The following is an 8,569-nucleotide window of genomic DNA, read 5'->3' as shown; positions in this document are numbered from 1 at the left end:
ACTTTGGTGTGCCAAACAACTTAGTAACAGAGAAAGGTTATAACCTGTTCATTCCATCTTGTACTGGTCTTGCAGTCCAAACTTTGGACATGCCCTAGGCCCTGTTGCCTCTCACTCTTTTCAGGGACAATGAACTGTGGTTGTTCACCCACCCAACCCCACCATCTGCTCCTCAGCTCTCAGGAGTCACAACTTCGAGCTTTGGAACAGCACAGTGTCAGCAGCACCATCAGTTTCTTCTGCATCTGAAATTGATGATGTGGTTTTTCCTTTTGTTTCATCCTAAGCAATATCTTCAAGAGAATAGGGATTTGCAGGGAAAGCAACACATCCTAATTTGCTGAGGTGGAGGCTGCAGAGTAAGTGGAGCAGGACAGAGCATCATGAAATGTGTAGGGCCTTGGGATAGCTGTGCTCAGCCTGGAAATGCAGCAGAAATGATTCATAGTCCTGTGCTTATAAAGTGAACCCTTCCTTTACTTGTGCTTTGAGGGGTTTTTGCCCTCTGATACTGCATTTTCTTGCCAGGTGAATTATATGACTTTTAAAAATAATAAAAGAAAGTACACAGGAGATGTTATTTGATTTTCTCATCTACTGCAAATAGAAGGTTTCTGGATCCATCATGCAGAGATACAAACAAAAATACTTTAGAGACTTTAAGAACCTTGGCAAAGGAACCAGCAGCTCTTGGTTGTGCAGATCAGCAGCCAAGGAAACCTCACCTTGGACCATTGATCCATTTCTTTCCACCAGAGATGTGATCATCCTCTCAGATTCATTTCTGCTGAAGCTCCAAGCACTGATTTAATGAAAAGTAGCTATGACAATTCAAACCACATAATTCAGAAAAAGATATGTATTTCCATGTGGAGAATATAAGGGGTCAGTTGAGCTGGAGACAATGGAAGCACCCACCCTGAATTCTGACAAGGCAATAGAGGTGCTCAGTGTCCATCAGCAGATCAGAAAAATGCAATGCAAACACAGACTGGTATGTTAGAGGCCAAGCAATCTCACACCAGAGTTTGCAGAGGAGCCGCCACTTCAAGCCAAGCAGTGCATCAGTGATATCTCCTGGGCTGGGCCACCTCACCCAGGGAGCCAGGCAAGCCAGCCACTTCCCACCCCTCCCATTACACACGCAGCTTCTCATCGCTTCTCCGCTCTGCTGCCGTGGCAATCGGTCTGGTTTGTGCTCACCACGATGAGTCTGGAGATCAGCATTCCCAGAGGTGCACAGCCGCAGTGCTTCCATCAACCTGCTGGGGAGGGACCTTATGTCTCACTCCAGTGGCTGTTTGTCCTGAGAGGAGGCACAGCTGGATGATACATTCAGGCTGAATGCAGTGGAACAGCACCTTCACAGCTGTGCAAAACATTTGCATTAAGGAAACTGAGAATGGTCACAACAAATGAAGAACAACAGTATGTTGTTCCTTCTTTTTTTAGGACAACTACTCATTTTATCTGCATTCATGTCATCCCACTTCATTCCTCATTGCACGCCTGTCAGGATGCTCCTGTCCCCACAGCTGGAGAGGGAATTAAAAAGGTCCCACCAAGTTTGGACTGCCAGGCCTAGCCAGGCAAATGCAATTTGGAAAAATTACAACTCAACAGCTCCATGTATTTTGAGGACTCACTTTATCACAGTTTTTAGCACCTTCTGCTGAATCTGCACTCATTAGAATAGTTCGTTATTCCAAATTCTATTCTGTTCCATTTACCCTTGCAGTATCTAGAGCTAGACCACAACAGTTATGCAATGGAAGAAAAATAAATATGTAGCAGTACGTAAGAGGAGACTAGGTCCACTGGCACAATGTCTGAATCCAAAATTTGCTACTATAAATGACTGATGTGTCTTAACCCCAGAGCCTTTTTTCTTGGTAAGCAGAATGAAGGTAAAGAGCCTATTATGAACAAGAAATGAACTGATAATCTATAATCAGACATATTTATGTATGGTCCCACATGACACCCTTCTCTCTGAATTAGAGAGATGTGTATTTGATGGCTGGATTGTTCAGGGGATAAGGAATTGGCTGGATTGATGCAGCCAGAGGTTTGTGGTCAATTCCCTAATGTCCAGGTGGAGACGGGTGATGGGTGGTGTCCCTCATGGCTCTGTCTGGGACTGGTGCTCTTTAATATCTTGACAGCACCCTCAGCAAGTTTGCATGTGGCACCTCATTGAGCGGTGCAGCTGACACACCTGGAGGACAGGATGGCATCCAGAGGGAAGTTCAACAAGTCCAGGTGCAAGGTGCTACACCTGGCTCAGGGCAACCCTAGACATGAGTACAGACCAGGAGAACTTATTGAAAGAACTCCCGTGGAGATCTGGGATTTCTTGTGGATGAAAAGCTGGACGTGAGTCAACAATGTGTGCTCATAGCCCAGAAAGCCACTTGTATCCTCCCTGTGGCCAGCGGGGAGGGAGGGGACCCTGTCCTTGTGAGACCCCACCTGCAATGCTGTTCATCCAGCTCTGGGGTCCTTGGCTCAAAAAAGATGTTGGCCTGTACGAACAAGTCCAGAGGGCACAAAGATGATCAGAGGGCTGGAGCACCTCCCCTATGAACACATCCTGAGAGAGTTGGGTTTGTTCAACCTGGAGAAGCCTTGTGGGATCCTAAAGGGGACTACAAAAAGGAGGAAAATGTATTTTGTATGGGCAGACGGGACAAGGGGCAATGGCTTTAAACGAAAATAGGTTTAGATTAGATGCTAGTAAGAAATTCTTCACTGTGACAATGGTGAGTTACTGGAACAGGTTTCCCAGGGAAGCTGTGGATGTTCCATCCCTGGTGATGTTCAAGGCCAGGTTGACCAGGTCCAGTGAAAAGTGTCTCTGCCCATGGCAAGGGGAGTGGGACTGGATGATTTCTGAGGTCCCTTCTAAACCAAACCTTTCTATGATTCTATTTTTGAAACTGTTCCAGTTAAAGTGAGCAGGTTTGTTGCAGGTTTTGTGCAGGTAGGAACACAAAGCTGTCTATAACTCACTGCTAACTGCTCTAGAGATTTTTTTTTATGAAAAAAAACCAGCCCATCAATGAGGAAAATGAATCTTTATTTCTTTTTCTTTTTCACTAAAAGCAGAATCCATGTACATAGTTTTTTGTATGGTTCAGAGGCAGTTTTAAGATGTGAATAGTCACATCACAGAAATAGTACAGTGAACAACCAGTGAAGGAATGAAGAGCATGTTTAACAACTGCTTTTTCAAGTAGCCCAAACATTTTTTTTAACTAATGGTTTTGCCAGAGTGGACTTAAGGACAATATTAAAATCTCACCTACTCAACAAAAATACAGAGATAATGACTGGGGAAAAAGCTACAAAATACAATTATTGCTGCTGTAGCTGCATTGCTTCCTTTCAGGATACTCTACTGTATGCTGGGAAAGCAGTTTTTAAATTTCAGTTTCATTAAGAATGTCATTTAACTAAATAAGAAGTAACCAGCCAGCCAGTCTCACACGGTTAATTTATCTGAGACCAAAAGAAAATTGGTCGTTCTATAAAAAAGCAGAGAGGTTTTCTTTGATCATGTGAAGAGTAGATTGTTATACTTTGAAAAACAGAGGATGGATGTGCTTGAACATCTAAGTAAATCTGGTATGTAGATGTTCCCAATGCCTGCAAAGGGCAGTCCCAGCTGAATGACCTGTGAGCACCAGTGAGATCTCCCCTGTGCCTGGAGGAGGCAGCTCTCCTCGAGGTCCCAGCCCAGCTGCACTCACACACACACACACACACACACACACACACACACCAGTCTGACTCAGGTCTTCTTCCACACCAGTAAACCAGCCCACACCTCTGCTTCTGCTGAAGTGTCAGTGTTTGGGAGACTTGGCCCTCCCAGGGCCATTGAGTGTGAGAGGGAACGAGAACTATTGCAATCATTTAGCTTAAAGGGTAGATAGAGTAGAAAACACTCTAAGCACAAGTTATGACAACACTTTAAGACCAGAAAATGGAAGGTGGAAAATTGTTTCAAGCAGACTGGTAACTATAAACCACACGTGGTATGTGATAGTGCCTTTATAAACATTGGTGAGAGACTTTCCCTGTACTCCATGGTAAGGAAAACACAGCATTTTGAAGGATGCAAATGTGAATTTCCTCTGTGATTGGGTGCCTAGGTAAGCAGCTTCTGAGGAAACCTTGAGAAATGTATTCTAGAACATTTAAAGATGAAATTTGAACATCTCTCGTGTTACAGAGCAAAAGGTTAGCTGGAAAAACCTTTTAATACAGGTGATTCTAGGTTTAGTTACATGATTAGTCTAAACAATGCACCCAAACATACTTGGTTTGAACAAAATTCTTAAACTACGCCTCTCTAAAATTTACAAAGTATATAAAACATGTGATTTGACATTTATAAAACCTCAGCCCTTTTACAGAAAACAAAACAAGGCCATAGAATTTTAAATTTAAATCTACTGGTTTTTCTTCTCAGCAGTTTTAGTTCCTATGATAAAAAAACTTCAACAAATGGCATTCCATCATGGTCTTATAATGCAAGGAATAAATTAGCAAGTCACACTGTAAATAAAAATAAATAATTTCTAAGGTTTTTTTTTAATGGTCTTTTTAATTGCACAGTATTTTAAATTTTCAGTAGCAATGAAAAGTCAGTTGGGTATTTTTCTAAATGCTCCAGAGAGCAGGAAATTGTGTCTCATTTTTTTCAAGCTTTACACATTGAAAACACCTTGGTCAAACCATCAACTGATAAAACTGGTAAATGTTTTGGTAGTCTCTTACTGTGGCAAGATGCTGCAGTATCTCATCCAAGGCATTCAGTCCTCTGGCGCTCAGCCTGCTGGGGCCAATGACCCCAGTGTCCCCTTCCAAGTGAGGTACTCTGGTTTACACCTTTGATATTTTTGGAAAGGTGTTCACCATTAGCTACAACTTTCACAGCAGAAGTTCATCAACATCTCAGCATCAGTCCGCACCTGCCGAGGCTGCACAAGTCTCCTTCGAGGGCTTCCCCAGCCCTGCACTCCTTCTCCTCTCTTCCCTTCTGGGGGTATCACACGAACACATCAGGCTTTTGGCTCTCCCCAGAACTGCTCTGCAGTGGAGGACCAAGCTACAGTTCAGACATACCAAGGAAAATGGGACACCTGGAAAGGTGTGATCTTACCTCAGACCATTAGCAGTGTCTTGAACCCACTTGCCAAATATCTGTGTGTATATATACAAATATATATATACTACACATATTTGAAAAAATAAAAAACAACAAAGTGATTAATACTGTCATAGCCTGGGCATATTTAGCTCAAAGTTAGTTATCTATATGACATACTTAAAAACTCGAGATATTTGAAACATGTTGTATTGAAAACAGTTGTGGGCAGATGCCTAATGTATGTGCATTAAAAATACTGTATATCTATATACTATTACTGATGCATTTATAACAGCTTGGGATTTTATCTAAAAATACAGAGTTTCTGCTAAGTATCAAAACAACTCTCAAGTACTGAAGACAAAGGGAAGTTTTGCCCTCTTCTTAGCTGAGGGACAGCTCTAACTTGAAGGTACTAAATCCTTCATTGTATCTCTGGCACTCAGCTGGAGCCAATATTGGTAATTCAGTATCACTGAATTACCTCTGCTATTTAAGGATCACAGGAGGTTACAGTTCAGTTATTTGCATCAATGCAATTACACAGACAAAGGTAGTATTTGACCAGTATCATTGCATCTACTTTCGTTACTGGTGTACTCTCTAGAAGTTGTTAAATATACAGACTGATCTCATCATGGAGATGTTCACACACAATTCCTCCATCTGTTACCACAGCAAAATGAAAATAAGCATCAAGGCAAACATTTTGTCCACAGTAGATTTCCTTCACCCAACATAAGCGAGTCTAAGGGGAACTAGCACATCATTGCACAACATTAAAATCCACCAAATTACTCCTGCTCTTGTGTTTTTAAAGCATTTTCAGTGCTTGGGTGCAAAGCACAGAACCTATTACAAAAATTCCCGAGCGACCACCAGCCTTTGGGGGATTCAGTACTGCCCTGGCTGTGTGCAGAGGCAATGGACACTGGGAACTCAGGCCTGGGCAGTGCAGCTCCTCCCACTGATATCCCAATGGCTAAGCCTGCTGAGCCCCTGCTCTAGGCCAGACTGTGCTATGTGCATGGCAGGAGCATCCTGGTGCCCCACATCACAGAAAAAAAACACAAATCACTTCTATAACATATGCACGTTTCAGTTCATGCTTAAAGGAATTGAACTTTTGGCAGAAGGTAAATACCTACATAAAAATAATTGTAGAAACCCATTAAAAACACAAACACAATAACTGCATTATTAAAACAGCTGCATCTACACTATGGTGTAGTACTTCAGTGTAATTCAATTTAACCAAATCTTAGCGTACAACTAAGATGAGACCCATTTCCCACTCCAAACCTCAGCGGCAGCGCTGCATCAATCTCTACATTAAAACATGCTCTACGGATGGTGACCAACCAAATCCAGGGAAAAACTGTTGCCACAGGTGAAGAGGTCTTCTCCCTAAGCAGACAACGCAGGACAGATGGTGTAGAGCCCCTCCTTAGCCTTGCCATGGGGACAGGCAATGGCGGAACCTGCAGCGCTCCGGCAGTGGAAGCTGAGTGCAGGAGCACCACGTCCTGAATTGGTTTGCTGAACATGGTTCAGATTATTGGATATGTCTATAGCACAATGCTCTTTAGAAGCATTTACTGGATACCCAAACCCTACTTGCTGCAACACATGGTGTCGCGCAAGTAGTGAAAATGTCTTCGTATTCAAAGGTGCTTGGACATCATTTTCAGGCAGCATTTTACCTTTATTTTAGCAAGTTCCCACTACAAAGATTTTAGAAGGAAGAAGATGCCAATAGTTTATTTTTTTCCTTTTAGTGTGTGAAACTGAGACAGACACCTAAATAAATACCTACTTTTACTTGTCTAAATCTATTCTATGTCTGAAATCTCTAATTTTTAAATAAGGGATAAAATGTTGCCCAAAAGACTAGTTATAATTATACATTTGTGTTTCTAATCTACAAACCAAAATAGTTCTCAGTTAAAAAGATACAATTTGTATCAACAGTAAAAGGTACTTTCTGGTTCTTCAGGGCCTTACTTAAAACTCCAGCCAGTGTACCAAAATTATCACCTGTAATAGTGTAAACAAGTGACATTTTTTTAACGCTGAACATCGTTACAATGGGTGGAAACCTGAAGCTGTCGGCAACTGATCATGTCATGGAAGTACATCTGACATCAATTGCAAAAACTATTTCTATTCTTCATATATTTATATATAAAAGCTTAAGAGGTGCTAGTAAAACCCATGACTTAAAACCAGAAATATCCCTTACTAATGCTAAAACAGACTTGACTTGTCTGTTTCTAAAACTACACTATTTGTGGCAAGAATCAGGCCTACACAATGCAAAAAGCGGAAAACTAACTCCAGGAGCACATATGGTATTTTCTCTCCCCACAACCCGCCCCCCCAACCAAAAAAAGAAAAAAAGAGTTTAAGTTATTATTTTGAGCTACAATATCATTACCATAGTGCAGTTAATAAATGTTGCATATCCTGAACACACAAAACCTTTTCAGGCCAGCCTTGATAAATAGCAAGAAAAATCAAACAGTATCTTAAATACAAAACTTGCATTGAGATAATTAAATTCATTTAAAAACAGGTAAATATTTTATGAAAAGCATATTTTATCCAGTACAGTTGTGCAGCAATACAAAGGAAAAACATATAAAACAACTAAACAGGGCCCTATGATTTCAGGCCCCATCTACTGACCAGAAATACAGAACTGGGTAACAACACATGGGAACTGAAACAGGGCAGCCTGGTTTGGGTGGTTCTGAGCATCTGCAATTTCTCTTAGCTTCCAAGGGAGCTGCAAATTCTCAGTACCTTTGAAAATCAGGCAATAAGGCTTTCAACATATCCATAAATTAGTAAAAAAAAAATAAATTCTTTTCCTCCTTTGTTTGCATCTGATCTTACTAATTGACTTCATCAACAAAAAAATGTAACTATTTAAGCAAAACAAAGAAAGCAACAAAAAGTGCCATACTATAAATTACCAATATATTGTTACCCATTTCACTGTTAACTGGTAACTTAATTATTTGTTTCAAAAAATGAAGTCAGTGCTGTAGTAAATCTTAGTTTTCTACAAACAGGTGAATACAGCACAAAAAAGCTCACAAAAACAAACAAACATACATCAGACATACTCGTGGTGGTGTAAAAAGTTCAGAAACTTGGCTTGAAAACTGCCTGCTAGAAGTAGCAAAATCCTCTTTCTGCAGGTTAATATCTCACAGCCCAAGGAAAAGCATTCAGCAAGTTAAAAAATGAAACCAAAAATCCCAACCAAATGTAACAGTGATAAGAAAGTGCTGCATATAAACCCCTGATGCACCAAAGATTATAACCAGAGAGCACAGATTTTTTTCTTATATATATGTGTGTGTGTGTGTGTATATATATATATATATATATATATTAATTTAA

This window comes from Cinclus cinclus, chromosome 2 (assembly GCF_963662255.1).
Source record: "Cinclus cinclus chromosome 2, bCinCin1.1, whole genome shotgun sequence".
Lineage (NCBI taxonomy): Eukaryota > Metazoa > Chordata > Aves > Passeriformes > Cinclidae > Cinclus > Cinclus cinclus.
Note: the sequence above shows the minus strand (reverse complement) of the source record.